This window comes from Pelodiscus sinensis, chromosome 13, assembly GCF_049634645.1.
Source record: "Pelodiscus sinensis isolate JC-2024 chromosome 13, ASM4963464v1, whole genome shotgun sequence".
In the NCBI taxonomy this organism is placed as follows: Eukaryota; Metazoa; Chordata; order Testudines; family Trionychidae; genus Pelodiscus; species Pelodiscus sinensis.
The window spans coordinates 34,317,743-34,345,382 of record NC_134723.1 but is presented as its reverse complement, the minus strand read 5'-3'; the positions used below and the strand labels follow the sequence as shown (position 1 = coordinate 34,345,382).

Below are 27,640 nucleotides of genomic sequence, written 5' to 3'. Positions count from 1 at the left end.
GGCTGGGGTCTGTGAGAGAGGGCGGGCCCAGACCCCCCTCTCCTATATGCCTGAGGTCGGCTCGGAGTGAGTAACGAGGCGGCTGCAGCGGAAAAGCAGGATTTAGGGCAGGCCAGATGCTCACGCCCGCCGGGGGATGATGGTAGTGGGACATGAATAAAAGCACAGATTGACTAGTCCTCTGCGTACATTGTTACATATCCCAAGCAAACTAGAGACTTAAAACAGGGTAATATAATGCCAATCAATGTGGGTTTATGGAAAACAGGTCTTATCAAACTAATTGAATATAACTTTTTGATGATTACAAAACTGATAAAGATAGTAGTGGTTAGGTAATACGCATAGATTCCTCTCATGCATTCTACTTGGCACCACAAAACTTCTTGTTGAATAAATTAGAACAATACAAAATTAACATCACACATTAATAACCTGGCTAACTGATAGATCTTAAAATGTAATTTTAAATGTGCAAACTCTGAGTGGATGTGCTGTTGTTAGGGTCCAGCAGGGACTGGTTCTTGACCCTACACTATTTAACATCTTCATCAATGACCTGGAAATGATGAAGTTTGCAGATGGGAGGAGGGAGGAAATGATGTAAAAGGCGGTTCACAGACACAGAGCGATCTGGATTGCTTAGAAAGCTGGGTGCAGATAAGCAATATCCATTTCTATTCAGTATCAGAGGGGTAGCCGTGTTAGTCTGAATCTGCAAAAGTGACGTGGAGTCCGGTGACACCTTATAGACTAACAGATTTATTGCAGCATAAGCTTTCATGGGCAAACACCCACTTCATCAGATGTATGTTTTTCTACACAAATAGCTGTTAGGCTGGATATCAAGGACCTAAGCATCTAAGTCCTACTTACAGGAAGGGTGACCCATCTCTGGGAAGCAGTGACTGTGAAAAAGACTTGCAGAGTCACAGTGGCTAATCAGATTTCAGAGGTAGCTGTGTTAGTCTGTTTCAGTGAAAACAACAAGGAGTCCAGTGGCATCTTAAAGACTAATAATTGTATCATGGAATAAGCTTTCGTGAGTTGCAACTCAACATCAGATGCATGAAGTGAAAGAAAAAGAATCAGATAGTAGGGGTACAGAGATGGGAGTGTTACATCAGATCTAATTCAATCAAGATGGATGTGGATACGGTGGTAAGAATACATAAAGTAGAAAATTACTTATGGTAATGAGGGAGCCATTCCCAGTTCCTATTCAGACCCATTCTGATGGTGTCAAATTTGCATATGAATTCCAGTTCAGCAGTTTCAAGCCGCAGCTTGTTTTTGCAAGTTTTTTTTTTCTTGAGCGTGGCAACTTTCAAAACTGCAACTGTGTGTCCAGGGAGGTTAAAATGTTCTCCCACTGGTTTTCCTATGTTACCATTCTTGATGTCTGATTTGTGTCTATTTATTCTGTTGCACATATATTGTCCAGTTTGTCAATATACTTGGCAGAGGGGCATTGCTGGCACATGATGTATATCACATTAGTAGATGTGCAGGTGAACGAGCCTTTGATGGCATGGCTGATGTGGTTTGGTCCTATGATGGTGTCATTAGGGTACAACAGTGTTGGCAAAGCAGTTTGTTGTAGGGATTGGTCCTGGTGGAGAGTCCTGGAGGGCTGGCGGCTGGGCTCCCCTTTGTTGGGCTGCCAGGCGCAACCCAGCTGAACTGCCTGGTGGGGCTCTGGAACCACACACATCAGCTGGGTTGCCTGGTATGACCCAGTGTGACGCAGCAGGGCTGATTCATGGGACCAGGAGCCCAGTGTCCTGGGAACTGGGCTGTTCGACTTAGCAGAGAAGGTGGGGGGAGAAACATCAGGGCTGGCAGTGGTGGGGGGAGCCAGCTGGGAGGCCAGCGTCCAGTCCAGGGCTGGAACGGATCAGTAGCGGGAGGCCAAATATGACTTCCGCTGGTCGAGCAAAATCCCTTATCCAAGACCAGTTAGGTCTCAAGGGTACTGGTGCAACTTGTATATATTTCAGGTTGGGGGGGCTGTCTGTGAGGACTGACCTACCTCCAAAAGTCTGTGAGAGCAAGGAATCATCAGCTAACATAGATTGTGTAGATCAGTGGTCCCCAACGCGGTGCCCGTGGGTGCCATGGCACCCGCCAGGGCATTTGTGCGTGCCCGCTATCAACCTGGGCCGGTCCCACCTCCGGCGCACTGGAGGCGCCGGCCCCAGGCGCATGACACGCACCGGTGCCTGGTGCGCGGCGCTCGGGCGGCCCCAGCCCCGGGGCACATGCGGGCGCGCAGCGCCGGTGCCGGCCCCAGGCCCATGGCACAAGGCGCTCGGGTGGTCCCGGCCCCGGGGCACATGCCGGTGCCCGGTGCAAGGGCATCCCCGCCCCTGGCGTGCCCCAGGATGTGCGGCCCCACCCCCGGACACCTGGTGCGTGAGTGGCCCCACCCCCAGGCACCTGGTGCGTGAGTGGCCCCGCCCCCAGGCGCCCGGGAGCCTCTAAAGGTTGGGGACCACTGGTGTAGATCCTTGATGATGTGTTGGAGAGGTTTTAGCGGGGGGCTGTAGGTAATGGCCAGTGTTTTTTTGTTGCTTTCTTTTAGCTCTATCATGTAGTAAGTGACTTCTGGGCACCCACCTGATGGTGTTAATCTATTTCTTCACTTCCCCAGGTGAGTATTGTAATTTTAAGAATGCATGATAGAGATCCTGTAGGTGTTTGCCTCTGTCTGAGGGAACAGAGCAAATGCAGTTGTATCTTAGGGCTTGGTTGTAGACAACGGATTGTGAGATACGTTCTGGATGAAAGCTGCAGGCATGTATGTACATGTATTGGTCAGTAGGTTTCTAGTATAGAGTGGTGTTTATGTGACCATCACTTATTTGTAGTGTAATGTCCAGGAAGTAGATCTCTTATGTTTAGTAGTGCAGGCTAAGATTGATGGTGGGGAGGAAATTGTTGAAACCCCAGTAGAATTATTCAAGGGCCTCTTTCCAGTGAGTCCACATGATGAATATGGTATCAAAAATGAACAAACAGAAGAGGAGCAAATTATCTGCAGACCTTCTATCCATGCTATCTGTTTCTTTTTCTTTCATTTCATGCATCTGAGGAAGTGAATTAAAACTCACGAAAGCTCCTGCCATAATGAAATTGTGAGTCTTTAAGGTGCCACTAGACTCCTTGTTGGTTTTTTGATGGATAGTCAGTTGAACATGAGCTATGCAACGTTGTGGCCAAAAGTGTTGATGGGATCCTTGGATGCACAAATAGAGAAGACAGAGCAGGAATACAGAGGTTATATTACTTCAGTATTCAGCATTGGTCACACACCTGGAATACCACAGCTCAGCTATTCACACTTCAAGGATGTTGATAAACTGGTGTCAGTTCAGAGGCTAGAACAATTAAAGAAAAACAGGCCTTCCTGTGATAGATTCAAGGAGCTCAGACCATTTAGTTTATCAAGAAAAAGTTAAGGGGCTACACAGCCAGTCTATAAGTGCCTATGTAAGAAACAGAAACATGACAATGGCTGGCAACTGACGGTAACCAAATTCAGACCGGAAATAACATGCAAATTTTTAACAGTCAGAGTACTCAACCATTGGAACAACTTACCCATCTGTGGCAGAGGTGAAATTCTCCATCACTGGAAATTCTTTCATCCAGACTGCATGTTTTCCAAAGCTCTGCTATAATTCAGCCACAGCTATTGGATTGGAAGCAGGAATTAGTACAGGGAAGTTCTATGGCTGGAGTCGTGCATTAGGTTAGACTAGACAATGACCCCTTCTGGCATTAGAAATTATGAATCAGGGCTTAGTCCGGCTCCAAGAAGAGCCATCCTCTCTTCTCCCACTAGGGCACAGCCTGCTCCCCAAGTCCATCCCCCCTCCCAAAAGGCACAGCATTCTTGCCCCCAATATTCAGTGTCACCTCTCTGCACCAGCATCCCTTAGTGCCACCCCTGCTCCCCCTGAGGTGCCCAGCCAAGCTTTCTCCCTCTTACTGCCATCACCCACAGCCCAGTTCCCCCACACACCACCCAGCCCAGCAGCATCACCTCCAGAACCACCCCTCATCACCCCCTAGCCCAGTTTCCCCGCATGCCATTACCCCCAAGCACCCAGTCCGGCTCCACCCTTCCCATACCAACACCCCTTCATGTCAGCACCCACTCTGCCCCCCCCAGAACCAGCCACGCTCCTCCCCCCAGCGCCCACATCCCCCTTCCCTCCTCCCCAGCCCATCCCGTCCCGCGCATCCGCCAGCCTGGGCGTAGCGCAGCGCAGCGCGGGCGGTGCCGGGCCGAGCCGAGCCGAGCCGGGGGCGGCGCCTGCCCCCCCAGCCCCTCTCCCAGCAGCCCTTGCAACCGCCCACAATGAAATTTGCGAAGTTTTTTCGGTTTCGGCGCCATTTTCGAGTGGACTCGGAGGTGAGGAGGGAGGGGGGCGCGGGGAGCCGCCGGTCTGGTGGGGGGGGCACGGGGGGGCGCCCCGTGAGCTGCGGGAGGGGGGTCGTGCAGGCGGCGGCCCCCGCCGCCCGCCGGGAAGCGGGATAAAAACTTTCCAGAGAAAGGGCAGAAACCACCAAAACTTCCAATTTGCAAAAAAAAAAAAAAAAAAAAAAAAGCCCCCCCCCCCCTCAGCACAGCCGGAGGCGCGGGGTGGGGGGCATATTTGGGTCGCGGAAATCCAATGTCTCGCGGGGTGGGGGGGACAGGAGAGAGGTCACCGAGCGTGGGGAGTAAACAACTTCTTGGGGGGGGGCTACTGTGGAGCTGGAGATGCCGAAAGGGGGGGGGCTTTTTAACAAAAATCAGGCGCGTGCCGTGCAAAAATCCCAGGGTGACAAAGGGTAAAAGTGCAATCCCCCTTGCACACTACCTCGCTCACACCCAGCCCTGCTTGTGCTCCCGCCTTGCACGCTGCCCCGCTCACACCCAGCCCTGCTTGTGCTCCCCCCTTGCACGCTGCCCCGCTCACACCCAGCGCCGCCAGCCTGGGCTTCTTGTGCCCCCCTCCTCCCGTCCCCCCCGCTGCACATTTCCTCGCTCCCACCCCGCACGGCTTGCCCAGCCCCCCGGTGCGATTGCTGACACTCGGCCTGCGATCGATGCCCTCGCTATTGTATCAACTAATGACGCAGTTGAGAAGTGACAGGAGACACTGTAACCTGCCTGCCCTGGCAAGCGGGAGGGGGACACGGGCAGCCGTCCCCCAGCGAGGCGGGGAGGGAAGAGGGTCAAGGCTACAGGCCGCTAAAAAGCTGCTGGCCGGGAGGGGAAGGGTTAAAAAACGGGACGAGTTAATTCAATCCAAGCAGTTGCAAAGTTGCAACAGGGATTGGGAGTGTAACTCGGCCGCGTGTGGACACGTTCCACCTAGGGCATTTTCAATTCGACTTTTGTTTTCGGTGCGAGTTTGAACGGAAACATTTTAAAACCAAGCGCTTTCGTAAAGTAGCCCCGTAACTCGTCGGGGTATATGTTACCCGGAATATACATCGTAATTCGTTTTTTTTTAGGGGGGGGGAGAGAGGGGTTTGTTTTTGCAAAAAAAAAAGTCTTTTTCGAGTTTTGTTTTATTAAGGAGGAACGTCAGCAATTTTTCATCGCTTGTCAACAGATACCAAAGTATTTATTAATAAATTGAACTCAGGATTGAAAATTTAATGTACATGGTACAGTTCTGCTTCTGAAAGCTTTTAACGTGCTTAGAACTGAATTATATAGTGTTTTAAAACTATTGTATCTTGTGGGATAAACTCTGTGATTCTGTTAATTTTTGTTTTGACAGACTGCAAATGGGAAAATTGACAATTTAATTTCTAGATCTCAGCCTCCCACTCCCCTCCCCAAATTCAGTTGTGAAAAAAATTGATTTTCTCATAACGTCCAACTAGTAATTATTTAATGTTTACTGTATTAAAATTTAGTTTTAAAATATTATTGTATGTCTTGAGATACCATTTTCGTGTAGAAATATCTAATGTAATTTATATGTATACATTTCGTATCTAATTTGGTATAATATTATTTTCCATATTCAACTTACTTTAATTCTGGAAATTTTAGTTATTTAAAGCAATTTATTAGTGGTGATGAAAGATACTGTATTTTCATAAAATATAAATACATTAATGTAAATAAAGTATATCATCATGTAATGTCTAAAGTGCCAAAAAATTGAAATGAAGGAAGAAACAAAAAAATCCCAATTTAACAGTTTTTTACAGACCTGTTTCACGTAGGAAATATGAAAATTCTGGCGCACTTGTGAACTTCTAAATTATGTTTTGGTTAGATGAGTTACAGTCTTTCTGCCTGTATACAGTGAGAAGCGCAATGTGTGTAATTTGTGTGTGTTTTTACTTCATTAATATATCAGATAGGTAAAAGCAATTTTTCAGTGTATAGAAAAATAACTTTCCAAAGGGAGAACAACAAAAGTGCAAAGTAAATATATTTTTTTTAATGCACTGTTACATAGACATACGTAGGTGTACCAATATCTGTCTGGTTTCAGTATGATCTGAAGAAATCAAACGAACTGCATTGCTCACTATTTTTATGAATATTTAGTAATCCAAAAAGAGACCATTTTGATAGTAACCTAGTAAAACAGTGAAATGCTAATACAGTGAAGACTTACGGAACGTAAGAGGGAAGTCTTTGGTAGGCTTTAAGCAAAGTGATCCAAATGTGAAGAATATAATTAAATTACTGCATGTTTATTATACTTTAATGAATCTGACAAAAATATCACAACAAAAACCCATACTTTTTCTTTCTGTTCTTAACAAACATTCATTTTAGGAATTCAGGTTCCAGATTCTTACCTTATTTAAAACTGGATGGGATAATGGTGAAAAAAGTGGAATGAAGAAGTTCTTCCATTCTGCAGTTTTTAAGAAAAAACGGGATCCTGGGAATTTTACTGATGTTCTGAAGTACAGTAAGTTAGAATCTGATCTTAACAGACCTTTGCAAGCACAAGTAGTCCTTTCTAACATGAATAGTTATTTAATAAAAGTAGTCAAGTCAGGGTTTCTAGGATCAAGCTCTAAATTTTGTAAAACTAGAACCTTTAATTTAAAAAAAAATCAAATGATATACACTTTATTGTAACAGTTTGATATCCAATTTTCTGTCCCATTCCCAATACCACCTTAAAACAGAATTTGAGTACTTAATTGTGTAATTTTTCAAGGTAGAATGTCAAAGCTTAGGTTGCAGCTATACATTTATGTTCATATAATGCTCATAATCCTTGTTTATTTTAAGAGAAATAGTAGAAGTTAATTTGTGGTGATTAGGGGATAAATTTGGTACTTTCAATACAAGTACACTAGAAAAGATCAATATTTCATCTCCACCCGGTTTTATAGATATCAAAAATTAAAATTGATTCACTGTTTATATGGCTACCTTGCTTACTACCTAGTGAAGAGTGCTTACTAATGATAGTTGCAGAACACTTTGAATGCAGATTAGTTTCACTTGAGATGTTGTTGCAAAGGAAAACAATGTTACTACGATACATATAGTAATACAGTGAGCTGTTAATTAATAGATAGTTATTTATTCTTTAAATGTCCTCAGCTCAGTGTCAGCAGTCTTTGAGCTGAACTGTTTGTGAAATGAAGTAGTGGAAAACGTGGTGGTGGTCAATAAAACATTAGGTGTGTTTCTACCTATTAACCACGTGTGTAAATATTAATACTTTACACTTAAATTCCATTGCTCAAATTAAAACTGAAATGAAAATGACCGACTTAGGAGCACAGTCAGTTATGATCTATTTAAGTGGGTAGGACTCATCGCTTTAGTTCGTTTCATTACCGTATTCAAAATGAGTGGTTGGATGTCTGTTTTCACGTGCAGTGGGGATGACTAGTTTTATATACTTTTTAGAAAGCAAATGCCTTATCTGATATTTGTTTTCCCCAATGGCAAAATTTTAGTATTTCTGCTGTGTCACATTTCATACACAACCATGCGATAGATAATCATTTTTATTCTTAGTACATCTGAAACAATATTTTTTTGGGGTTGGTTTTGCCTAGCACTAAAAAGGAAACTAATCAAATTAGCGAAGGGGCTGTGGGTGTCTGTCTTGTCATCTGTCTATCTCACTCTTGGCCCTAATACTTATGAAAAAGAAAAGGACAGAAACTTATACGGTACCCCCTGTTTTCTTTCATCAAGTTTGATTTTTTTTTTTTTTTATGTTTTGATTTTTTTTTCTTGTTTTGGAAGAGAATTTTCATATAATGGTACACTGGGGCGTGGTAAGCTGACACTGTATAGGTATTGTCCTAGAGACAACATTACAGTGGACTTCTGCGTATCCAAAATGCCTGGCTATCCAGAAGAATTAACTATGCCTATATACACTGCTCCCATACACATGCTGGCTGCGTCTAGACTGGCAAGTTTTTCCGCAAAAGCGACCGCTATTGCGCAAAAACTTTCCAGCTGTCTACACTGGCCGCTTGATTTTGCGCAAAAGCACTGATGTTCTACTGTCCAAAATCAGTGCTTCTTGCGCAAATGCTTTGACGTTCCTGTTCGGGCAAAAGCCCTTTTCAGGAAATGTTTTTGCGCAAGAGGCCAGTGTAGACAGCTAAAAACTGTTTTGCGCAAAAAAGCCCCGATGGCGAAAATGACGATCGGGGCTTTCTTGGGCAAAACCGCATCTAGATTGGCATAGATGCTTTTCCGCAAAAAAGTTCTTTTGCGCAAAAGCATCCATGCCAATCTAGACGCTCTTTTCCGCAAATGCTTTTAACGGAAAATCATGCCAGTCTAGAAGTAGCCGCTGTGTCTGACCTGCATATATTTCTGCCCCAGTACTTTCTGGAGTTCAAATTATACCAGTTGTGGTCTCTGCTGGTAGAAAATACAATGTCAGTGTATAAAATAAATGTAATGGACTATCGAGCCTCTGGATACTCTGAGATGTGCTCAAAAGATGGTAGAGATCTGAATGTGCTTTTCCTGGCACAACTAACTTCTGACTGGCCTGTCTTGCTCTCACTGCTAAGAAGGGCTGTATGAAACTGAAGAAGCTCTTCCTGGATTGTTAGAGATCACCGTGGCATTCACTCTTTATCTCCTTTCCCCGCTCCACCCTCCCAGTCAGATGAGAGCGGGGCGAGGTACCTCCTGCTTTCATCTGGCAGCAGTCTCCAATGCCCTTCATGGCAGACGAGACAGTCTGTGTTTAATGTTCTTGTTGAATGGTAGTATATCTTTAAACTCAACATAAATAAGGATTTGCTTTTTCATCTGGTCTGTCAACAGATCTGCTTCCCTTGCTATTGTGTATGAAGTAGTTACACTTCCCTTTTCACCATATTCTTGTGTGGTGTTTTTATTCTGCCTTAGGATGCAGAGCTATTTCTTCCCATCTTAATTGTACATAGAGAAATCAAGGCTTCCTAATATCACTGTACCTAGTGTCATCTGTACTGTGAATTGTATATAATTCCTAATATGAATTGTGTATAATTCCTAATAAACAAAATCCAGGCAGCCAGTCATTGGTGTTCCTGGTGTTACATAAATGACAGTGCAATGATGACAGAAGGGATGGGTGCAGCAATGTTTAAATACTTATTTTTGTATTACAGTCAATTTTGAAATGAAAGGGAGAGTCCCCTCGCTTACTTTCGGTTCATAGGATGAGCACACTTTGGAGCCTTCAACAGTCTGTCTTTAGGTTTAACCAGCCAAAAAAAAAAAGATTATTAGTCAGTGCATGATACTGTGTATTGCCTGTCTAAGGTACAGTCTGTTGGAACATTTTATAAACTCTGCTTTGTGTTCTTTTCTAGGTCCTGTCAAAAAAGAAATGAAATTGTGTCCGAGGAATCATAGTTGCAGAACAAACTGATGCATCATTGCATTCTGTCAAGGTGCGTTGGGAAGGTAAACCTAATTAGCCAATAACCTTTAAAGGTCTAGGCTGGTGGTGTTAGATATATGGAATTCCTACTAAGATGAACCTGTAATTAACAACAAGAGATAGTCCTTAGACAAAACTTTCTCAGGGAGCCTCAGAGGGGTAGCCATGTTAGTATGTATATTCAAAAACAACTAGTCGTCCTGTGGCACCTTAGAGATTAACAAAAATATATATAGTATCATGAACTTTTGTGGGCAAAACTCACTCATCTGAAGAAGTGGTTTTTGCCCACAAAAGTTGATGAACATTTGTTGTTTCTCAGGGAAGATGCTCTTAACTGACCGTCTTTACTTCAGTCCTGACTTTTGCAGTATCGAGAATGCAAAGTGGCTAGTTAAACAAGAAAACAAAAACCTCGCTGTACTGCATGAGATGATTAATAGCATTATGCCATTTCAAATAATTGCTCTTTTGGCTTGCATTGGTAAGAATAGTTTCTTATCTCTGTATTTTACTGTACATTTCAACTGGCCTTGTGCTCCTCTTCCAAATAACCCTATTTACATTGTGAAAATTCACTTCCTCTTTTCTCCAAAGGGCTTGTGCTAATAGATGGGCAGTGGTTTGGAAATGTCACCCTTCTTTTAAGAGGCAGGATCTATTTGCCCTCTTGGCTTATAGATTTGAGAGTTCTGCACCTCCAGCTTCTGGAGATGATCATTCTATAACTTGAAACTCAATCTAGAATCAAAACAGATTTCTAGAACTGAGAGCTTGTTTCTTTGACAGTATTAAACTAACCCACTTACCCTTTTGAGTATTTTTTTTACTCTCTTAAACAGGCTAAGCAGGTACAGCCAAGCAAGATATTGCTAGAGGAACAATAAGAAAAAGGGTAAAGTAGCATTCACCCTTTTAGAGTTGTTTGACTGACAATGCCAGTACTAAAGTGAGAAAGCAAGTTATATCTGCTGGCCAAAAATCAGTATTGTAAATTTGCATGAATTCAGCACACACTATTAGAGCTTTTGCATTCCTATTTTAAAGTTCTGTTAAAGGGGGGCGGGGTAACATGGACCTGAAAAATGTATTTAGAATGCTTAGCACAGGTGAGAGCATACTGTTGGTGGGAGACATCTTAATGCCATATTTCTAACACTGTTCCTATTTTTTCCCCATGACAAGCCCTAAAAAGGTGAGTAGGAGGAACATACATACCTGTTAGTATCGCACCTATCTTTTTTTATCACGTGAAAATGTGAAAAAGCTTAACATACATGTGTTTCTATCTTCAATACATCTGTACTAATACGTAGGCTAACTTGTAATTACATCTTAAGTTTGTACACTATGAAGTTGGGGACCTCACAAGAAACATATTCCACACTTCTCCTCTTCTCCCCCCCCTTGCCTTTTCCAAAAGTGTGGTGTTCTCCATCTGCAGAGGCAGCTGTGATAATTCGTATTTGAAAGGGGAAATCTGAGTGATATGGACCTGAGAGAGAACTTGTTGCTTCAAATTATGTCCTGAAAGTGAGTCTGAAGGAATCTGGATTCTCTAAATTGAAATAATTCAGGAAAACACTTTAACACTATAACTATTTCTTACCCAGGTATCAGCTTTTAAGATGCCCCTATCACTGAGCCCCATATATGCAAGGTACCCACACGAAAAGCTGTAGACTATTCATATTTCCCAATAGCCTGTTTCATAGGGCCAGACAAGTAGTACAGGGCGGAGCAGGAGCAGGAGACCTGGCTGATCTGAAAATGTAGTTAACTGCAGCAAATCCACTAGGTATTTGGGGCAAATGAATTAGGTTTTTGGGTTTGTTTGTTTGTTTGTTTGTTTATTTATTTATTTATTTATTTATTTAATGACTGTGGTCCTGATGCTCTTAAATAACTACTTGTTCTCTTTTCTAGTTACAGGCTTTCTGGTAGAACAGAATGGAAGAACATTTTAACTTGTGTGTAATATGTCATTGTTAAGAATGTCTTCAATGTATTGCGTTATGCGCTTCGGTCCCTTATATCATGTTTTAAAATAATCAAAATACCATTTGGAATTTCACCATTGTTGGGCTTTGAGGAGATGTAGCAGCACATCATGGTTTGTAGGGACAAGGAGATACAGACCATGCTGGGCTGCCTCATTACCTCAAGGATAGACAAGAAAGGGAGCTTCTGGGTGTCAGCCGTGGAAGCTGCCACCTTCTCATGTCTCTCTTAGGTCAGTTGAACAGGTATGTTTAAATATGTTTAGTGCTGTCACATGTACCCTTTTTTCCAGCCTGCGAAGATAATTGTTTTTATGTATTGGTGTGGTGAATTTGCCTAAAACAAAACACATTGTGTTATTTTAGCTCATTGACCTGATCCCAGGCCATGTGATTGTTCAATATTTCATTAATCTCCAATATCAGCAATAGCTTCATCTTAATACACTAAATCATCTTCAATGTTGTGTCTCCAGTTGGCTTATACCAGTTGCACATGGCTTGACTTAATCCTGCTTCCTGTTTTGTTCAGCATTCTTTCCTCCATTGTAAGACAAATTAGAAGTGCTATGACAACCTGCAGGGATTGTTAAAAAAAAAAAGGGGGGGGGGGGTCTGGAAGTCCTGGAGACCTCTTTACCGTGGAAGTATGTCAGCAGTGCTCTAGCAGCACGTAAATACTGGAGTTTAGGATTGCCTAGCTGCTCTCCAGTATTGCGTTGCTGCTTTAGTGAGGCTGGATAGGTGCCCCCGGCAGAAACCAGCCTGTAGTGCCGAGGGCAACAAAAGGACGTTATCGCACTGTTCAGTTTGGAGAGATGCTGTACAATCAGGTTTTTGTCGGGGTGCGGTGGTAAGAGGTTTCCCTGTCTGTAGTTCTAACTTAAAATGATATGAAGGTGGGAAAAATTGATCTGGAGCTGTGTCTTATTAATAGGCTGGTGCTGCAGGAAATGGAAGCAAAAGGATGTTGCAGCAAGAGATCTCAAAGCAGAGCTCTTTGCTCTGTAGCCAAGTTTCTACACTGGCTGTCTGAATTACCAGTAGCTTAATTCAGTTTATTAACAGCAGCCCCGCATTCAGAAGCGCAGTGGCCCATGTGCCACTAGTGCAGTAGAGTAAGACCCCAAGAAGGGAGGGGAGGAGGCAGGCCATGGGGCCCTGTGCTGAGCCAGCCCCATTAGTGCAGGAAGGGGGTTGTGATGACCAGGCAGAACTGCTGGGGCTGGCTTCTCTTTGCTTCAGGAGGGGCAGGGCCAGGGGAACCTAATACATGGCCCTGGTGTATCAACACAGACCTGCCTATGAGTAAGGGGATATCATGCGCAGAGTAAAAGGGCCCTAGGCTGATCTCTCTCTTCTGGGGAAGTGCTGCTGCAGGCCAGGCTGGGCCCACTGAGCATTAGTCCCTTGGGGTGTAGGGCAGCTGCTTGGGAGTGGCTTACCAGGGCTTTGGGGGGACACCAGGCTCTAGGGCAGTGGTTCCCAAACTTTTTGGCATCACGCTGTCTATTTAGTTTTGAGAAACCTTCACAGTCTCTCCCCCCCCTTAAAAAAATAGCAAAACTCGTTGGGGAGGGGGGGAAAGGAACTGATGGGGGATGAGAAAAAATAGCAAAACTTGGGGAGGAGATTGATGGGGGGGTGCTGGGCTGCCTCATGCCCCCCCAGAATTTCTCCTCCCCCCCAAAATAGCAGCAAAACTTGTTGGGGGGGGGGGGAAGGAACTGATGGGGGATGAGAAACAACAGTAGCTGCAAAACTTGGGGGGAGTTTGATGGGGGGCTGGGTTGCCTCATGCCCCCCAGGAATGTATTCACGCCTCCAGTTTGGGAACCCTTGCTCTAAGGCGTGGGAAGCTGAGCCCGAGCCCTGGCTCACGTAAGCTGCCAGGTGCCTGGCTTGCTGCTGAGGGAACGGGGCTCGCCCCTGGCTGGAAAGGGCAGGTCGCTGTCCCCTTGCAGGGAGATTTCCCGGGCCCGCCGGGGTAACGTGGCAGGGCAGCGACCTCAGCCAGGCTCGCCCTGCAGCTGCGGGAGAAGGGAAGTATCGGACCAGCCCCAGCAGGGGGCCAAATACCCCGAGCGGCGGCTGCGTCCCTGCCTGGCCTGCGCGGGGCGGGGGGGCTGCAGCGTGGCCCGAAGCCGGCAGGGGGCCTGGCTGGCGCTGCCTTCCCTCGCCCCGCTGGCGCGCACGTGGCCCGAGGCGCAGGGAGGCCGCCGGGGCTGAGTCTAGAAGACGGGAGCGGGGAGCTGTCCTGAGCATCCTCCGCTCTGGGGGGGGGGTCTTTGTGAGCCCATCGCTGCTCCCCGGCCCCGCAGGGTGAAAGCCCCGGGCGCAGCCCCCGGCAAAAGTGTTCCGGGGGGGGGGGGGGGCTGAGTGTCCTGACCCCTCCCTGAGTAAGCACCGCCCAGGGATCCGCGCCGTGGCGCCCCAGACCCGTCTTCAGCAGAGCCCTCGGGGGCCCTCGTCAAGCCTCCGGCAGCGGGGCCTGGTGCTGCTTGAGTCCCCGCGCCGGGGCTGGGCCGGGACTGGGGGGCGGGAGCTGAGCCCTGTCCAGGCTGCCGTAGAGGCAAAAAGGAGCCCTAGCTTAGACCTCAGCCGGGGCTCGAACCAGCCTCCTGAGGAGCCAAACGCGGTCAGGGCGGCTCCTACTGCGCCTGTCGGGCACGTGCGCGGAGAGCGCCACGAGGGACCTGGCCAGCCCAGCCTCGACGGCAGCGGCCGGGCAGAGCCCCAGGCGCTTGGTGCACCTGGCCCCCGCTAGGGAAATACCGAGCCCAGCTCGCAGCACGGGACGAGTTGAGTTCAGCGCAGGGTCCGGCTGGACCGCTCTGCCGCGTAGCGCCCCGGGAGGAGCTCGCCTGGGCTCTCCAGTGCCCCAGGAGCGGCTAGCGCGGGTCCCCCACCCGGGGCAGCTTTCCCGCCGCCTGCGCTGCAGCATGGAGCGGCGAGAGGACGCCGCGTGGGGGCGGCTGTTCCGAGAAAGGTGACTAAGAAGTCGCGGCGGGGGGCGAGGCAGTGGCTGGCCCTGAGGCGGGTGGGTGATGCTGGGAAGTTTTTGTAGCGGAGGGAAGGCGGCGGGAGCATGCCAAGCACAAGCCGGCAATTTCTCCCCCGGGCCAGCCCTCACGCTCAGTCCGGGGGCGCGGAGCCGCTGAAAATCGGGACGCTCCTTAGGCACCTTCGAAAATGTGGCAAAGGAGCCAGTTCTCTGAGTATCAGACCTGGAGCTAGATCCCCCAACCTGCCTTCTCAGGCCCTTTTTATGTAGCTGGTTCTTGATGTACACCTGAAACCTTTCAGGAGCAACTTGCTACAGTATTTCACCTTCAGGTGCCCAGCACTTCTCAGCCCTCCGTGGTTCCTAGGCTTCTGGCATGGGGTTCAAATGCTGCCCTAGTGGGTACAGGTAAAAGCACTTCCCTTGAGTGCATTAAGAAATGGGACTGAAGGGGTGGTTCTTGCCTCTTTTTCCCATCCTGCCTGGCAGCAAGTGGTGGGTCACAAGAGGGACTGGTCCTTTAGGAGTGGGCAGCTCTGAGAAGGGTGGGGAAAAATCACAACTTGCTCTTTAATCTGGAGGTTGGGAGTGAGGGACGCAGATTCCAGCCACTACAGGACTCCCAAACTGTGCAGTTGCCCACTTGTCCTCAAAGATGAAGGTTCCCAGCTTCTTTGCTGCAGCATGGGCACTTCATTCCAGCAGAGCAGCTTTGCTCTTCGAACCCCGCACACTTCAGCCGGCTTTAAGATGACTTGGCGGCATTCTGGCTTTGCAAATTAGCAGAAGGAGAGAGGGGTTTTCTAACCTTCTGCAGTGTCCAACAAACACACTTGTAACTTCTCTTTGCTTTTTCCCTTGTCATTTCTGAAGAAGCCTAACGCCTTCCTAATCATGAGTCATGGGAAGCAATGCAGTGGGTGCACAAGTGAAATTGCTAGGGCTGTTGAATATGCAAAGTAGGATGGCTTGTCTTAACTGGGTCATACATCAGAATTGGGGCTGCACTGTACGGTGTACTTGCTGATGCTACTGTACAGTCATACAAAAGAAAAAGACCTTTCCCCGAAGGGTTGATGTCATCTAATCTTCCCTGCTGGATTTAGATTTGTTATCCACAATTTAGGGTGGTTCCTTCTGCAGAAGACATCCCTCCAGCTGCAGGAGGGAGGTACATCCCTTCAGCCAGCCAAAAAACCAGTTCCAACACATCATCCATATTTATATGCACAGAAACTCAGAGAGCCTGCAGTGTAGCTGAGGGCTAGCCACAATGGTGCCATTGTAAATCCAGTATTGGGTCAGGTGAAGGGCCCCTAGGTGTGAGTAAAATAAATGCTTGTGGTCATGTGAGATCAGGTCCAGGCATGGGAGTGCAGGGGAGGGAGAAGTCCAGTAGCCTGCAGAGTTAGTGCAGGCAACATGGAATTAGAAATCGGCGGGATCTTGCCACTTTACTCTTCTGAACCTTTTGAAAATTCCCTTGGGGCAAGGTAGTGAGGATGTGATCTCAATAATGATGTGAGATTATTAATCAGAAACAGAGAAAAACACTGTAATAAAATCAGTACTTGTAAGCATCTGAAAGCAACAGCCTGATTCTTCTGCATAACACCCATCTTTCAGTGCACAGTTAAATGCTTGTCGGTCTAAATATTTTATTTTTTGTACAATAAAGTAAAGTAGTTCACACTGTTCACAGTTAAAATTCAGCATGTCAAATACTGTTAAAGCTACAGTATATCGATAACTTTAGATTCCAGTTTCAAAGGCAGAACATGTGCTGAGAGCCATGGCGGGTACCGTTATGGTAAGAGGTGGGTAAGTGTAATAGAGGTGTCAGCAGTGACTTCACAGGAGGTGAATCATGCCATAAAGATAAGGGGGTTGAAACTCTCTCACAAAGCACATGGGAGATGTCAGTCAACAAGATTATTTGCATGAGGTAAGTGGTCTTTGGCCGTGGTAATAATCATCTTTAGATATATATCCCTAATTAAGATTTGTGGTTGAAGTGAAATTGCTTATTCTTTACATACAATGTATGACTGACAGAAATAATGCAATACCACGTTCATTATTTAAAAGCTTTAAAGCCTGTGAATATCCCCCCTCAAACATTTTTTAAATATTTCACAGAGTATTAATGAATCAGATAAATAATGGATTATTAACAGAAACCTCCATAATGGTAAAATGGGAATGTAATCCCGTTTACACATACTCTCAAGTATTCTAATTTAGATTATCTCACTTTACTTTGCTAGCCTTAGTATTACTGAGTGTAAATGCTGGCACTGCCCACAACACTGTCAGTATTGCTTATAGTACAATGGAAAATCAAAATAAATGTCATAGTTGGGGAACTGATTTTTAAGAGGACTCCCCCGACATAATTTGACATGCAAAATTTTATGCCCAACAGTAGTTATATGTACAAATTGTAGTATTTGAACCATCTAGCTACGTGACAACGGCAAGTCAGATATATATGAGTTTGCAAAATAAGAAATTTTCTGAAACTTCCCTGCTTGTCATTTCACTTGAGCAATAGCAAACAATCGGAACTAATCCTTTTAAAGTGGAATTAGTCAGAAAAGTGACATTCTGAATTTTCATATTTCTTCACTCTTTTGGCGCATTGGATTTGTTTAGTTTGCAAATTGAAGGATGTTCTGAATCAGTAGTCCTGTGTATTGAATCTTAATTTCTTAAATCACCAGTAATCAGATTTTGCAATCAAAACTTTAGTTTTGTTCAAGAGATAGGAGGCAAAATCCACTTTAAAATCTCACAGTTTTAGTTGTTACACAGCATTAACTCAAGCAACAAATTTATAAGATAAGCAACTTTGAGAAACACACAGGGAATAGTGGGGTGCCATTTTATAGTCACTTTTCTGACCATGAGCAACTAATGCATTACATTTTTAAAAGTTACTCGCATGGAACCTAGATGTTACAAAATATAAAGGTCCTGTTAAGTCACAGCATCCACTTCCCCTGAAAGCAATTAATGTAGTCTCCTGATAGGGAGGTTACAGGTTTAAAGTGATATTACACATGTTCTGTAAGAACTCTCATCAAGCAGGCACTTTTAGTGGATAAAACAACAGGAAAAGCTGTACCATAGGTAGTACAATACAGCCCTTGTAAAAATTGGTTTAATCGAACATATTTACCCCATTAATATGTCTATCTAAAAGAATACAGTATCATGAGCTTTTGTGGGCAAAACCCACTTCTTCAGATGCACTCTTTCTCCATGTCAGCTCATCTGAAGAAGTGGGTTTTGCCCATAAAAGCTAATAACATATAGTTTCAGACTAACACAGCTACCTGTCTAAGACATTTAAAAAAATACATAATCCAGTGGAAGCATGATTTGTCATGAGCCCCTGTGCCATCGTTTCAGAAATTAGATGTTAACTCTTGTCAGAGGGGTATTTAAGTACAGCTAACTAGGGAAACTTACAGCAGGATACCTCACTGACTGCTATTGTAACTTCACAGTGAACTAGGTGCTGTACAAACACATAGGACTATCAATAGTACCTGCTTCAGAGAATAGAGGGTATTTCTAAGCATATTTGTGTGCAGTCACAGTGAGAATTTAAGGGTGTATATCTGTGCCTTTGTTCTGTTGAAAGGGGTGGAAACCTTTACAGTATTTCTCTAAAACATAATACTTCCTCCTACCAAATGTTAGCAGCTTGACCTCAGGTCAGTACTCCAACATTGTGCTTGACAGTGACTTCTCCAGTCCAATAACAACGGCTCGGTTTTTAAAAGGTTATACAAATAAAATAGCATGCAAGTGAGAGTTGATCCAACATCGTGTTTATAAAGGGCTGATGGTCACAATGTGCGGTAGCAGGCTGACCTTATAAAAGAAAATGCATTGCCATAGGAATCTTTGGTTTTATATATATATTTTCAAATCTTGTCTTCAGTGCACATACACACATTGAAATTAATCAGGTGAAAGGGTCCTAATACACATTTATAAAAAAATAGGTACACCTGAGGTCACAGAACAGCACAAGCTCGTGCAATTTAATGGCTGTGGAAGAAGATTCTTCAATTTTTCTTAATAATCAGTTTATAAAGTTGAAAACCTGGGGTTCTTTATGATAAGTAAATGTATATCCCATGGTGTCACTTCCATTGAATTGCTGGGTTTAGGATGCAGTGTCTAAATAAGACAATCTACCATTCCTTGTTTCATTTAGTCTGTAATCCAGATGAAAATCAAGAGACCCTCTTCTCCTTCCTGTGAACCTATTTTAGCATGGTAATGCCTGGAGAGCCAGATTAGATTTCGTCCCCTATCTGCCAAGCTGCCTCAGTTCCCTCCAACTCCTTCCATAATACTCTCCTTCACTGTGGTACCTAGGGAAACACTTGACAGTGGTTGTATTGCTGGGGTACTGATACCATTGCCAATCACACAGAGCTATCTCATCTCATTGCACACACCCCAGCTACCTGTCGATAGCCATCTCTTGTCCTATACCTAAGATTGTTCTTTGGGGCAAGATGATGTCCTCTTGCACAGAACAAGTGCAGTGCCAGACTAACACGATTACATCTCTATTACTATTCTAAGATGCCGAGGACCTGGTACAAGATTCAGGCTTCTTGGAAATATGTTAACATAAATAATGATTATTCCTTGCACCTTTTGGGAGTGCTGCAATAGTTCTTGGAAAGAGAAGGAAGATGTAGGAGGTGCCTCCTTTTACTACCACTGTTTCTTAAATAAGATACTTATTTGGCTGAGACCAAGAGGGCATCCTTTTCAGTTACCTTAGGCTTGAATGACAGTGTCCATGACATGAAACCACAAGAGGTGCAATGTGAGATACATCATCATGACTTACAGATGTGGAAGGCACACAAGCATCTACCAAAAGAGAATCCGAGCTAATAATAATGCTGAGCTCCCTACAGCTTGACTCCAATTAACAATTCACAGAGTAAGTGGGATCCCCTGGATTCAGTAGTGACTGCAGGGTTCTTGGAAATTAACCTGCTGTAAGACAAAAAAAGTACAGCTTTAAACCTTGCTTCTCTGGGTTGAAAACTGAGTATCATTTTTGCAGAAGACTGCACGTACCTTACATAATCTCACATTCATAAGAGAATGGTTTTCATGCCCCAGTAATGAAGGAAGGTATTAAAAGCTACTCAAAATGGAATCCAGTATTCAAGCTCAATATAAGTTTATATATAAAAACCATCCAATAACTCAGGTCTCAGTCCATGCTGTGCTAACCTAAATCAAAGCAAGCCTACAGCCTTACTGCATGACATGAAAGCAGTTAGCTTTAAGAGTGCATAACTGGCAGGAGATGCATCAGACATGGAGAAAAAGGGAGTGTGGAAGACACACAAAGGATGGTTCTCTAACTGACAGAAGAGCTAGCCAGCTTGTGCTGTTGTTAGCCTAAAAATTACAATCACATATTGCACATGACATTTCTAACATAAAATTGTTTTCTTGTCAAATTCCTATAGGTAATTTTTGGTGTGTTTTGGAGAGAGAAGTAAGAAATGCCAAAAAGAAATGTTTAATGGAAAAATGTCTGAGTGAGAAGTATTTTTCAGTGTTTTTCAAAGGTGACCTTCATGAGCACCTGACTCTGGCTGAGGATATGTTTACACAGCAGCATTATTTCAGAAAACAGGCAGTCCCCGAGTTACGTGGATCCGACTTATGTCAGATCCCTACTTACGAACGGGGCTTTTCTTGCCACGGAGGACGCGGGCGGCGGGACCGCACAGACGCGCCACGGTCCCGCCGCCCGCGTCCTCCGTGGTGAGAAAAGCTGCTCCGCATCTCCCTGGTCTGCTGGGGCCTCCCCAGACAGACCAGGGAGATGCGGAGCAAAGCCACGGAGGACGTGGGTGGCGGGACCGCAGCGCGTCTCGGTGGTCCCGCCGCCTGCGTCTCCCTGGTCAACTGGGGGGGGGCGCAGCTAGTGCGCCCCCCCCCCCCCCCAGCAGACCAGGCTTTTCTCACCCGCGGAGGATGCGGGCGGTGGGACCGCCGAGACGCACCGCGGTCCTGCCACCCCCGTCCTCCGCAGTGAGAAAAGCCTGGTCTGCTGGGGGGGGGGGGGGGGGCGCAGCTAGCGCGCCCCCCCCCCCAGCAGACCAGGCTTTTCTCGCTGACGCCTGGGGTAGAGCAGCTGGGGGGCTGCCGGGTTGGTCCCACAGTGCCGAGGTGTGGCGCTGTGGGACCAACCCAGCAGCACCCCAGCTGCTCTGCCTCAGGCATCCCCAAGAGCAGCTGGGGTGCTGCTGGGTTGGTCCCGCCACGCCAAGGGTCGGTGCTACCAGACCAACCCAGCAGCACTCCAGCTCCTCTGCCCCAGGCGTGTCTGATTCAGCTGCTGCTGGTCAGTTTCAACAGCAGCTGAATCTGGACGCCTGGGACAGAGCAGCTGGGGCGCTGCCGGGTTGGTCCCACAGCACCACACCTCGGCACTGTGGGACCAACCCGGCAGCCCCCCAGCTGCTCTACCCCAGGTGTCCCCGAGTCAGCTACTGCTGAAACTGATCAGCGGCTGATTCCAGGAAGCCCGGGGCAAAGCAGCTCTGCCTCGGGCTTCCTGTAGTCAGCTGCTGGTCAGTTTCAGCAGCGGCTGAATCGGAGACACCTGGGGTACAATATGTACCAGTTCCGACTTACATACAAATTCAACTTAAGAACAAACCTACAGTCCCTATCTTGTACATAACCCGGGGACTGCCTGTAATGTAAAGAGCATGTCTACACAGTAAGCTATTATTTCAAAATAATGTCAAGCTGGAGGACTTCTTACTCCAACTCCTGCAACCCTCATTTCACAAGGAGTAAGGGAAGTGGAAGGCAGAGTGCTCTTCCTTCAACTTCCTGCTGTGTAGAAGGCGCCAAAAGCCGAATTAAGCTATTTCGACTTCAGCAACGCAATTGATGTAGCTCAAGTTGCAGAGCTTAATTTGACTTTTGCCCTGCTGTGTAGACATGCCCTGAAGTTTGCAGTGCACAGTGAAGCTGACTGGTCACTGGGTGGCAGCAGCAGCTTCTAAAATAAAATAGCTAGATACCAAATTGAAGATTGGCACTGCAGGTCTGGCTTTTCCAGACAGTGTTATCTGGAGGAGAATAATTCCTTGGAAAGTAAGTAGCCCGTTTTGCCTTAAGCCATGTGTGGTTGTACACTGAAGATGGGCTTTTCAGGAGTGCTCAGAATTGGCCTGACTCTGTTCCCCTTTGAGTAAAAGGGAGTTTTAAACTATGTCGGGGGAGCAGAGTTAGGCCAACACTGAGCACTGTCAAAATCTTGTCCAAATGCTCTAGCACATTGTCCTTGAGCATGTTTACAACAGGTACTGTTCATCACACAGCAATCTCCTTTACCAAATGCAAGGTTAAGATGAAAACTCCTAGACCCTACTCAGCAAGGTTCAAGAAGTTAACATTTACTGAACCCACACAATTGAACAGATTCTAGAGTAAAGGCATTTAACCGTGTCATACAAAACAGAAAACACTATCACAGAAATAATAAACATCTCGCTGGAAACTGGTGACTTTGGTTTGCTACTAATTGAGCAAGTATAAAGAAATTTGGTCCAGTTCTGAACCAATTGATATCTTGTGACAATTAACAGGATCTCAGAAGGTGCCACATGGGTAGTGGACAGGTCAGGGACTAAGTAGCTCACTGCAGAGACCAATTCGCTATAGACACATATGGTAAAATTAGACATAGATGTCGAGTTAAAAAGGGACCCAACAGGGCAGTTGCTGTTCATTTGACCCTTTTTCTGTGGCATTTGTGAAAGGAGAATTTTTTTTCTGATTGTATCCAGGAAGGAAGAAGCCAAAATCATGTCTTGTGACTGACTCAGCTACACCTGAACTAAAGAGACACAGAAGACCAGTGGCCTGAGGCCAGTCCTATATTCATTTTAGTGCAATACTAAAAAGGTTTTAACAACAGTTTTATGAACTGAGTGGAGTGCAGTTTAACAGAACCTGTCCACTCTAGCTATCCAAAGTAGCTTGTTCACCACCAGCCTAACAGCAGCAGCTACTTTTGTTACCTGCCCGCTGACAATACGTTCCCTCCCACAATAGGTCCCCTAGTAAAAATCTCTCACCTTTGTCTCTGTTCTTTTTCTTCCCCACTCTTACATTGATCTTGATGTGCTTCCAGAACTATAGTGTCTTCATTTTCAGGTCTGCAACAGTTGTGACCATGGAGGATCTTGATAGCTTCCTGACTCTCTAAAGGTATTTCACAAACAAAAGTGCTTCCTAGACCACTTTGCTTGTGAATTAAAGTGACTTTCAGCTCTGGGTAAGGGTTTATGATAATAGAGAAAAAAAAGTGAAATAAGTGCTTAAGAACACTGTCCCTTTTCCTTTCACTAATAAAAGAGGGTTCAATTTTGAAACCTGACTCTGCAAAGTCTAACTTGAACGAACAGTTTGTACTGCACAAGAACAGCCGTTTGGTGAACCCTCTGCACTTACCTACCTATTGCACTGTTGATCTACTAATATAGAAACATAAAGGGACTTTAAGAGGCAATGCAACTAATCTCTAGTTATTCAGTTAAATGTACAATTACAAAGCAATTTACATGTTTTTTGTTCAGCTGGATCCTCAGCCAGTAATTTTTAATGCAATGGTATACAAAGCTGAAACTGAATGAACTGCAAGCACTCAAACAGTCAATAAGACTGTTAGTCAACTTTCATCATGCTGTCTAGATTACATTATTGTTCAGTCTCATTAATACTTTATTTATCAAGAAGACTTTAAAAATCACGTAACCACGATGTGAAAGTGCAGTGAAAAAAACAGAAGTTCCAGACAGAAAAAATTGTCATTTGTAGAATTCAGGCAGCTAAATAAAGAAGTTCCTTGGTTTGAATGATGCCATTTAAAATTGCAGATGTGTCAGGAATTGCGTATCACCTTTTGTGAGTATTCAAAACCAAGCATTCCCCTCTCCCCAGTACATGGCCCATCAAGGAATTAGGTCAAGTGCCCCTGTGCCAAAACAGGTGTGCCCAGTTTGGCCAATTTAAGAGGACGGAGCAAAATCTGGAGCTATAAAAAAAATCAAGGTGTCTTTGAGAAAGAGAGGGCTGCAGAGTCACTGTCTAGGAAAAAGCCAGGTGAGCAATGGGGGTGAGTTGTTGGCTGGTGATAGCTGCCTGAGCCAGGAGACAATATGTGACACCTATGGGGAAAACAGGAGAGCAGTAAGAGGGATTTCCAGCTGACCTCCCCAACCCAGGGACAGGAGGATGGAGAGCAGCAGAGGGTCTGCTACTGTCTAAGCCAGAGAGCCAAAGCTGCATGCCAGGAATAAAAGTCAGGGAAACAGGGGCTTACCTGCTGCCATCTCCACACTGGAGAGGTAGACCCAGGGAAACATGAGAGCCAGTGGGAGGGAGGAAAGCTCTCCAGTACGATGATCTCCAAGCCCTGAGATGGGGGAGAGGAGGTCCCCACTGGGAAAAGTGGGTTTTTAAGACTTACAGACACTGGCTATGGGAAATGTCCTTTTGTTGTGGATTATTTAAACTATGTTTTGGTAACACATCAGCCCAAGGGAGGAGTATTAGGCCTCACCTCAAGTGAAATTTCTGGGAACTCAAAAGTGGACTTTGATGTGGCTCTACCACAGCTACCCACAAGAGGGTGCACAAGGCAGGGCTATTCTATGACAAATGTATATTTGGGTTAGAGAGAGACTATAGTCCTTTATACCAGCACTACAAAGTACATTCTTTTCAGGCTATGAGTATGTAATGTGTTTCAGTGTAATACATTTTAATGTTCTAAATGAGACTGTGATCATTCAGATGTTTTAGATAGGGCAAAATAGTGTCCAGTGAAGCTTATCGCAAACAATATTTTGTATATTTATAAACTTTTTAAATCAATACAAAAACAAAGGGTCTTTTACTTTTACAGCTGATCAATCTACACCTAAGACAACTATTTTGTAAAGTCTTTTTACAGGCTACTTGGCCCTACAAAAGAAAGGAAGAATGGTTTTGTGGTTAAGACATTTTACTGGAACTAAGCAACCTAGAGTAATTCCTAACTTTGCCACACCTGCATGACCACAAGCATGTCACTTAAAATATATCTACACTGAAGTTACGGGTGCAGCTGTACCCATTCTGCAGTTGTGCCCTGTCAGTGTTCCCCTAAAAATGCTGCCCAGCTGATTAGCACAGTGCCTGCAGCTGACAGCATGTTTCTACGGGTGGTGCACATTCACACATGCTTCAGTGTATGTAACAAAATGTATTCCACACACAAATGGAAAAAATTAGAGGGAACATTGCTCTGGGTATATACTTGCTCATGCAGCTTTCACTGCCACATCCTCATTCCTTTTTCTAGTACACTTAAAGCCAATACAGGTACATGTGCTTCAAATCACATCCTAGGCTCAATCCATAATTTTTTTGTGACGCCAATCCCCACCTGTAGAGGATACAAAATTTGCATGGATACACAATTTTCATCTGGATTCACAAACATGAGCCATGGACATTCTTAGATGTGGATACCTGTAGATATACAGCGGATATTTACAAAAGTTGCACCCACATCCATATCTACAAAAATGAGCTGTGGGTACCCATGGATATAAAGCAGATACCTGCAGATTTGCAGGGCTCTACCCATCTGTTAAAGGGGATAAATTCCATGCTCCAGAAGGACAGATTAATTAGTTTGAGGCACTCAAACACTGCAGTGATGAGGTGCACACAGGTACCCAGACAGAATACCTCAGGACTGATAGCTTAAGGGCTTAATCCTATAATATGCTAAATGGCCCTGACACTTTTTTTTTAAAACTTTATCTCGGTAGGTACATAGCTCCCCCTCCCTCCCATCACTGAAGTATCTGAATGCTGATGAATGCGTCTGCACAGCAGTTATTTCGAAATAACTGATGTTATTTCAAAATAACAATGCAAGTGTCTACACAGCAATTCCTTTATTTTGAAATCATTTCTAAATAACTGACAGCTTATTTCAAAATCTGTAAACATCATTCCACGAGCAATAATGCTTATTCTGAAATAGCTATTTCAGAATAGCAATAGTGTGGACGCTCCACTGCTACTATTTCAAAATAGCTCCTCCCCAGGGCCATTCAAAGTATTTACACCCTCAGTGCCTCCTGGGGCTCTAATTCGACGTAGCATGTTCACATGAGGGAAGTCTGCCTTGGACTAATTTTGAGGCTTCCCTGTACTGTAGATTTATTTCAAAATAAAAGTTATTTCAGAAAAAAAATCCAGAATAGCTTATTTCAAAATAAGCGTGCTATGTAGATGTACCCTTAGATACATTAATTGGTTTATGCTCAGTGCTCACCAGTAGGAAGTAGGGAACTATTACTCAAGTCAGCAGAACTTCAGTATCTTGAAGGATCAGGCCCTAAATGCAGCTACCACTAAGGGTTGGTCTAGCACTTTTGTCAGTGAAAAAACTCCCGACGTACTTTTCACCAACAAAAGTGCCAGCGTGGACAGTGCTACGTTGGGGGGAGACACTCTCGCCAGTACAGAGTGGTTGCACGGGACACCTTATAGTGGCGCAGCTGCAGCAGTACGGTTGTGTTGCTGTAAGGACCATAGTGTAGACATAGCCTAAGTCAAAGGCCAAAGAGGTAAACTGATTCTGGGGGAATTTATACATTTCTCTCTCCAAATATTTCTTTGGCTCCTCTTCTCCTTTTCTTGGCATTGCCAAATATACCGGATACTGCATATCCTCAAAAATAAAGTCCAAGAGCCAGTGCTGGACCTTGAAAAGACACATGCAAACAACTTTTTTGAACCTAAGACAAATGCTAAATAGTCAACTATTGAATAGTGAATTGAGGAACTTTCTGGAATAATAAATGCAAGAACAACAAAATTATCTAAAATATGCAAATACACTTAAGAGCAGCTTGCCTGGCAAGAAGACAGTATGTTTTATGTTCTGAATTATGTAGAGTCCTGAAAAACAAGGCAGGAATTAGGGATGTTAGACATTGTGTAATTGAATAGTCGTGTAACTGCATAAAATATTATCAGTTACACAACTATTTGAGAGTCCCCAGAGGTGTGACCAGCAGCCAGTGCACTCCAGCCCGACTTCCAGGGAGCCCCTTGCCAGTCCGTGCTGCTGCCTATCAGTTTAAAACTCAGCTCCCCTCATGGACCAGAGGCAGCAACATGGGGAGGGAGGGGCAGTTGACACAATGGAGCTGGTGCTGCAGAGAACTGGCTTTTAAGTTGGCTCCCCAAGCACCAGCTCCTGTCTGCCCCTCTCGCTGCCTCTGTATGAGGCAGTGGGGGGGGGGGAGGAGAAGAGAGGTGGGTCTGCAGAAGCCGCTACATGCGGGGAGCTATCTTGAAAACTGGCTCTCCACATGCCTGCCCCCCGCACCAGTAGAGCATGGGGGTGGGGCGGGGAGCCAGATCTGGTGCTTGTGGGGTGCCTGCTTAAAGCTAGCTCCTCACAGGTACTGGCTCCCTCTCCCCCACCCCTTGCTGCCTCTGACACAGAGGCAGCAAGGGGTGTGTTTAGTCAATAGGCTTAACTACTAAGCCTAGGTTTATCAGTTAATTGTTTACTTGACTATAGGCTAACATCCCTAGCAGGAATCTAAGTTAATGTTACAGAGGAATTGTGAAAGCCAAGAGACTGAGGCCAC

The 27,640-nt window shown here is 45.2% G+C and overlaps 2 long non-coding RNA genes across 8 annotated transcripts in view; one reads left to right on the top strand and one right to left on the bottom strand.

Moving 5' to 3' along the window:
• LOC106731460 (uncharacterized) overlaps positions 1 to 4,105 on the bottom strand; it is a 43,461-nt gene extending 39,356 nt beyond the window's left edge. For 2 of the 6 annotated variants that reach the window (XR_012906930.1, XR_012906933.1), the window contains exons 1-2: positions 3,604 to 4,103; positions 3,316 to 3,380 (exon numbers count right to left, since the gene is read on the bottom strand). This is a non-coding gene — a long non-coding RNA (uncharacterized LOC106731460). Of the gene's footprint in view, positions 1 to 3,315; positions 3,381 to 3,603 lie in introns of all 6 variants that reach the window. The other 4 variants (XR_012906932.1, XR_012906935.1, XR_012906931.1 and 1 more) reach the window with 4 other exon arrangements.
• Positions 840 to 16,480, top strand: LOC102457338 (uncharacterized). Of its 2 annotated transcripts, none has more exons than XR_012906929.1 (3): positions 840 to 1,161; positions 6,803 to 6,941; positions 9,826 to 16,480. It is a non-coding gene; the product is annotated as an uncharacterized LOC102457338 (long non-coding RNA). The 2 variants fall into 2 exon arrangements; XR_012906928.1 differs by lacking the exon at positions 840 to 1,161 and adding an exon at positions 4,241 to 4,420.
• The last annotated feature ends 11,160 nt before the right edge of the window (positions 16,481 to 27,640 follow it).